The sequence below is a fragment of the Acanthaster planci genome, linkage group LG14 (genome assembly GCF_054643075.1).
Source record: "Acanthaster planci isolate LZ-2023a linkage group LG14, COTS_SCS, whole genome shotgun sequence".
NCBI lineage: Eukaryota > Metazoa > Echinodermata > Asteroidea > Valvatida > Acanthasteridae > Acanthaster > Acanthaster planci.
This window is the reverse complement of record NC_141790.1, coordinates 791,942-799,759: the sequence shown is the minus strand read 5'-3', so window position 1 is coordinate 799,759 and position 7,818 is coordinate 791,942.

Below are 7,818 nucleotides of genomic sequence, written 5' to 3'. Positions count from 1 at the left end.
GAAAACTGTGACGAAATTTTGAACCGACTGGAACAAATGGTTCAAGAGATACAAGTCCAAAAATAATTCAACCTTGTGGGTTTGTCACGTGACTAGTGACGACCTCATTAAGACAAATATCTGTTAGGACCATTCTTGGGTGTTGGTCTAAGTATATGCCAAGTTTCATTGCAATCACTCTTACTAAAGTGTTGATGTGTTATGACGAAATGATAATTGAAACGAAAAACACCGAAAAACGGGTTTGTTGTTAAAAATTGGATTTTTTCTTAATCATGACGTCACTATTCCATGAGATATTTCAATTTTTCTGGTTTTATGACCTAAAACATGTTTCTCTTAATCCTATTTACACTAACTTGTGTACTTTGGGGAAGTCTTCTGACGAGGGTTACGTTTTGACTTGAGTAAAAATCACCCTAACCCCTATCGACCCACTGGGCGCATTGACGTGTATAAATGGGTATATCGCAATTGCGCATTTTGGGCCCTTTTAACCCCAACATTTTCTCCAAAAAACCGCTGCAGGCCGTCTGTAACACTGCTTATTGTTAGAACTGTAGAAAAAGAAAAGCGTTTTGATTGATAATATGTTCCTGTGTCCTATACTTCACCATCGCGAACCGCAGAACGAAAACAATAGCTGCTTCGGTAGTGCAGCTGAAGCAGCTAATAAATATGGTTTATTATTATTATTATCATTCAATCACAAAAACTCGTTTCGCTTTAAAAAGTACACTTTTGACCAGGGATGATTTTCCAGGGCGAACTCAAACTGGCACCTCAAATAATGCTTGTGGACAAAACACGAGCAGTTTGTTTCAGGGGGCTTTTGATCTTGTCATTGTTCAATTCTACATTTAAAAAAACCTGTTGTATTTTAACATTTCAATAAAGGATTACACTAAACCACCATGATTATTACGTCAAAACCCCATATACTGTTAACGACAGCACCACGATGCAATTGATGATGCGCGATCTCTTGCTCAGTGCAAATAAGTGAGCGTTTTGCCTGACAATACAGGCCAGGCAGTCGTATATACCCTCCTCAACATATGAACCAAGCTATGGAACAGAGAGAACCCCCCTCCCGCCTTTGTGTTGGTCATTGTTATCCTGGTATCACAAGAAATATTTTCAGACATCTAGGGTATGTGTTAAGTGGCTGGAGTATGTATAAGCATTGGACTTGCTTTGGGAGGGGATTCCCCTGTGTCCCATTTTGTGTCAGGTATACTCCTCAGTGTTACCAGGTGGATCCACTCACAAAGGATGGGAGAATGCATAGTTCCAATGTACACATTTTATTCACTTAAAGACATTCAACAGGGATGATGAAGAACAATCTGAAAGATAAAAAAAATCCAGTAAATTACACGGAATTTGGTTTCCTTATTACAGCTTTAAAGTTAATTGTTCCAGGACAGCGATTCCGTTACTTTAATGTTTACCAGATTATCCAAAGCAGGAATGGTCCAAGGTTAAAGGTTATAGGTTTTACACAAAAAATCATCTATTGCTGTGAGATAATTCTTCAAGTTTATGCAAATAATTACATGTAACATGACTGAATGAGAAGTAGATCCCACAAAACTGCGTAGCGGTACAGCATTAAAATATCGTTTACCAATCAAAGTGTACTGCAAGTATGTGTATCTACAACCTGCAACTCACCGTGCCTCATGCCTCCCATAAGCGACAGGCTGCCAAAAATGTAAAGTTACCAGCAGAGCCTGGCAAAAAGGAAGGTGTTAACTCTGGCCGAAGTTGGATCGAAGTCGACAACTTGCGTATTTTTGCTACACAAGAAAACTCTAAAAATGCCCCAAAGAATGTCGTTATTCTAATAGACCGTATTTGCAGCGTCCCCAATTTCAGTCGTATTCCTGAACGTACAGTATCAATTTGATACCCTTAATGGGGTGGTATCAGGTGATTTGGGGGGTCGTAATGAAATAAAAGAGTATAGTCGGGATCTTTGGATTTAACGTTTTCAAATAAATACACTACGTTCGGGAATACGACTGAAATTGGGGATGCCGCGAATACGGTCTAGTCCTCGCGTAAAATCCGGGCTAGAAGTATGAGGACAAAAAAGTGTAAGGCCTCAAGAGGGCGCTAGTCGGGGTTGTTTATGCACCCCGCGTGCAGCACACTTGTTCTGCGAAAGCACATCGGGGCCTACATGTTAGCTGAGAGAAACACAATCATCGTATCTCAACAAAGGGATAGGAACCAGTGTCAGCTGAGAGAAGGGCGATAACACGACCTAGTGACATCTATAATGGGATGTATACCAGTTCGCTTTGTTTTGTGATCCAACTGAGGGTTAATCCCATAGCTCCCAATTTCTTTGTAGGTCCAGCGCGGTTTTTCCTGACTGGAGTAGGAAGTGACATGCTACCGATTTTCTTCCATGAAAATGGGATGTGTTTAGTGTAAGAGCACTTTATTTATGATTGATGTGTACCCAGGCACCAACTACACGTTTTATATTAAAACAGTGACTGCGGGGTGAATAAAGAGAAATAAGATGGCAGCCTCCATGAAAAGCTAAACCAATGTTTGGTGAGTCCGTTCCTTTTGTCCCATTTACTGGGCAGAAAGAGCCCCTAAATACAACAATGATGGTGATGACATGAGGGAGTAGAGTTTGCTAATTGTCAGAGCCATGTGCTCCTCCGAGCTTATTTGCTGTTGCTGCACCGGAAGGGATGAACAAAACTAAGCGCGGCTAAAATAGCAATCTGGTATTTGAATGGGCAAGAAAACCGTAAAGAGTAAGCATTGAGTCCTTTCGAGGTTTAAACAGACTTATGAAGTATCATTGATTAAATTTAATTATCGATTAGATTGATTATTAGAAATTAATGAAGACCATCATCCGTCGAAAACTGTACCAAACAAGAACTCGGATTTATTCTTGAAGTTTGAAAACAATTTCACGTGCTTACCTTTAGTAAGTTTCGTTATCCACTTCCGCCGGAAAGAAAGTGGAAGACAGCTGTAGACGATCTGCAATCCCTTCTTTGTCAAGAATTTTAACGTAAAATCGTATGCTTTAGTTTCTATTTTTTGTAAATTTCCCTTTTTTTTGTATCTATGGTAGTACATTTTAGTTGTTTATGTAATTGTAAATTTGAATGCTTTCTGTCTTAGGACCGCTTTATTCAAATGTTTGTTAGAATGAATAAACCAACGATGAACTAGTGGGATTTAAGCGTTTCAGAGATTTTGCCTTGTAAAGGATTGTGGTATTTGGCTATTATTATTGTTGTTATTATTTGGTTTGTGCTTCGGCAAAAGTTTCTATTAAGTCCGGTCGAAATGCATGGTTAACTATAGTCTTCCCTTGAACTTCATTTCATATCCAGGAATACACAGGGTTTAGTTTTTCTTCCTGTTTTATTTTGCGAAACTGTATACCTTAGCTTACCCCGAGTTCACAAAGCCACTGGATCTGGACGTTCTAGTGAGTGTCGATATCAGTTTAATAATATTACCAAACGAAACCAAGCTGATAACCTGTTGAAGTGACTTTGAGCAAGACTAAAAACTTGGGCAGGAGCTTTACTTTTAAACTAATTTCTTTAATGCTAGTTAAAACAAATTTGACAAGGAGAAAAAAATACACCACAATTGCCAGTTTGAATGGCTGTCATTTGTCCCTTCTGTTTTGCCCAAGGGTGGTCATACCTGACCAAACAAGAGGGGTCAGCATTCCAGGATAAAATCAAAGTAAAATCAGTGTTACAGTCTGCTAACGTGTGTCGTTCTTTTTATACATATCACACGTGTTAACTTTATACTTTGTGGTAAAGAGTGCGAAATTGTCAAAATGCCGTGATAAAAAAATGCACTTTCCTCCCTCCAACCCTTTCACATTTTAAACTCTCAACAAGACCATTCCTTCCCTTCAAAACCCTTCAATTGATTTGAAAGAGATCCTACAGTGCAATAAGTTTCAATTTGTCTTGAACGAACAGAAGAGAGTATATGCATAGTAAGTGCATTTAGAATGGCTGATCGAGATAACATAATACTAGCCAGAACTCAGAGCACATTGCGGCTACGGAGATTTTAGGGTTTCCCTTGCGCATGCCCCGCTCTTTGGGAGAAACCATCGCTCCCTCCCCATTGGCTACGCCACGCATGACTTTTGTGCTTGTTTTCTTAATATCTTTATCATTAAAAATGTGATTTGTGAACTCAATCAGACACTTGCTATGCTGGACTTCAACCCTATCAGCAGCAAATTCATTATGCATAGTGATTTGAATGACAGGCTCAGACAAGGGCATAGGTCCCCCCCCAAAAAAAAAGTGCCGATTGTGTTTTGATGATGTCGAAATGGATTGAATGGAATGGATGGGATGGTGGCCACGAACAGATAAAGTTTCTTCAAAAGGCAATGGGCATGGCTTGAACAAGAGAGGGCACAATTAGAGCAACGGAGGTGGGGATTTTTGGTCGAAACTTTGGTGGGAATTGCACTTCGTCGCTTCACGAATGAGTATGAAATGCACGTGCTGCGTGCGCTTCACTACCACGAAAATAAACACTTTCCATCAGCCTAGCTCTTTTCAACCGATGGGGGAGGGGGTGCTTCTCCTCAAGGTGAGGTCGTACCCTAGTTGTAGTGGGATCATCGCCTGAGCAGATCAGTGCCCAGCTAGCTCGGCATCGGCACCCATTCCCTTTCCAACCGCTGACGCACTAGCCATTCTCCGGGGCTCACAGATAAGGTTTGTGTTGGAGTATAGTTGTGTGTTATAAAGTCAAAAGTCATAATGCCAATCGATCAGTTGATTGTTGGGTCCGTAGGTGACTCCCAAACAGACAGGTTCACACTGCACGTACGCAGAACGCGAGTACACGTACTCTAATGTACGTCTACAGCAGCAAATGACTCGACTATTCGCGACAAAACATGGCACATTATTCTGGTTTGTGCGCACTGGTTCATGTGCTTGGACCCTGGACTATCTCCAGGGCACTGTAAAAACGCTTCTGTAGCTTTTCGAGCACTCCAAGGCACAAGCTGACAAGCACACTCGAGCAATGTCTTATTCCTGAAAGAGCTGGGGCGGAATCTGTCCCCACTCTTCGACATTTCCCCACATCGTCACGGTGCATTTATTTTTTTCGTTTGAAACTTTATTAGTATTTCACCCTACGACCGCTCGAAATCTAATCTAGAATCATTTTTTGAAGTCTCATATGACATCCCCTACAGATTTTTGTTCTTTTCTTTTTTTTACCAGAGACAGATGTGCTCAAACGCAAATTTTTCCTTTGACATTGTTACCATGACGCTCAGGAAGACTCGCTTGAGGGCACAAACGTTCCACAACCATTAACGATGCATAGCGGAAATGTGTTGAATGTAAAATTTCCATTTTCACTTAACAAGCGGCTCTTACTAACTTGGTGTACGTTCACAGGATCAAAACTAGAATAAAAGACGAGCTTCATATGTGTTTCAAGCTGCGATAAACTTTACCTAATAATGAAACAATGGTATATTCCAACTCGTCTTATCATGTTTACAGTATAGCTATTTTTATCTAAGTTAATAAACTATCCTCTTCACCTTTGCCTACAGAGAACTTTAAGATAAACTTAGAATGAAGGTAAAGTTTAATCGCTAATATCTTCTCAGGTAGTTGAACAAATAGTTCTTGCCACAGTCAACTGCCTTCTGAGATCAGATTTCTTCGTTCTGGATTTTTCCCCTCAAAAATCAAGTGGATTTCTCATGAATGCGAGTGAATTATGTTCATGGGCGCCCAATTAAATTATTTTTTAAAATCCCAGTATTAGTAGGGGGATTGGACAGTTCTGGAGCACCTCCCTTGTAGCTTAGTACATGGGAAATATGTCCAAACTCAATCTGAACTCGCTGACTTTATTCACTCTCAAACCTTTACCTGTGGCTCCTTATTCGCTTAGGCCTATACAGCTTTTATAGTATAAAATAACTGTGTACATGTAGCCGTGTGTGGTATAAAGTCTAGCCTTGCTGTCGTGACTGTGGTTACGACGGTATACGGTTGCGTGTGGTTGCGGTATAGTAGCTGTTCACTAGAAACCAAAAACAACAAATAACAAGTGAATAATAAATGAGAAATAGCGGAGTCCAAGATTTTAACTTAAAACGTCTGCTTGAGCTCTCTATGAAATGTACATGATAATTGGTATCCCGGCGAATGATTAAAATAAGCCCAAGTTTATGCCCCCAAATCTTCCCAGATTTTCACCTTTAAACCCTTTAAAATGGCCCAAGTTTACTTCATTTAACTCCTTAATGCTTATAATTTACATCTAATAACAATTTCATACCGATTGTGTAGAGTCTGGGGTAATTATTAGCGTAAGTTTCTGGGGTTTTACGTTACTTGCGTTCAGAAATTACATGTCATGTGTGAACTTTGACCTAAACCCAAAAAATAGAATGAGGGCGCCCTACAATTTTATGAGACGTTATATCCCTTTTCCGACCAGTTTCTCCCTTTCACCCACCACTCGTGCCGGGGATTCCCACTTCACTCACCTTGAACTCTTGACCCCGGCGCACTTTTCCTGTAAACAACTCGTGACTCGACGCCAACTCCCCTTTCACCCACTCGCGCCGGGGATTCCCACTTCACTCACGTTGAACTCTTGACCCACTTTCCTGTAAACAACACGTGACCAGCACCGATCGCACCAACAATCACTCTCAAACAATCACTCTCAAACAAAAAAGGACTTCCCGACGCTACAAGTCGAGACTTGCCCGACCTGAACTCGTGACCTCTACTTAAAGCGTGGCTCTGTTCAAAGCAAAACACGCTATGTTTACAACCGCCTTAAATAAATGGCTTCTATATAAAAATAACAATATATATAACAAACATGTCAAGTTGTTGAAAACGGTTCAAAAATATAATATTCCTTTTGCACAGAAATCCCGATACGTCAAACAGGACTTTATTGAAGCGATTAAAGCTTACACTGAGCCCGAGGAAATTGCTGAAGTCGACATTAGAAACGTCAGGCGCTTTCAGGGCAATTTCCGCAATTGGGATTTGATACACTTTTTTATTTTTACAAAACTTTCATCGAGAAAAAAGCGTTGGAAGAACTAAAAGAAATTGGTTCTTACAAATTACAAACGAATATCAAAGTTCAGTTTAGATTGGAAAAACCTGAAAAAACTGAATTTGGCGTATTTACCTTTCCGGGCGACAACGATGCAGTCGCAAATAAAGCCGACGTTAAAAATGCACTCACTGAACAGAGGGAAAAACAAGTAAAAGAGGTGGAGGCTCATACACAAAAAGGCTTGGGTTGGATCTTTGACAAAGTCGTTGCTTTCTACATCAACGTGGTTAAATATAATCCAGTGGGTTCTTCTTACATTCCGTTGCCTAAAGAATCGGGAGACAAAAAAAGCAATCATAAATGTCGAAAATAAAGATCAAGAATGTATCCGATGGGCGTTGCGGGCAGCTTTAAAATTATATTCTGACAACGTCAAAAGCCAGCTAGAAACAAATCCAAAATATAAAATAAATAAGGAGCAAACATCGACTTACAGGTCAGAATCAGATGGTTTAAGTTTTACAAACATAAGCTTTCCGACACCGATTCCACAAATCCCACGTATCGAATTACAAAATAACTTGGCAATCAATGTGCTTGGTTACACCTACAAAGATGGTCTTTACATTCTTTACAAAAGCAAGCGCCCAGAAGAACCGATCAATTTACTTTACTTTAACAAAAGTGAAGAAAATCACTACTGTTGGATTAAAAAATTTTCTAGGTTGA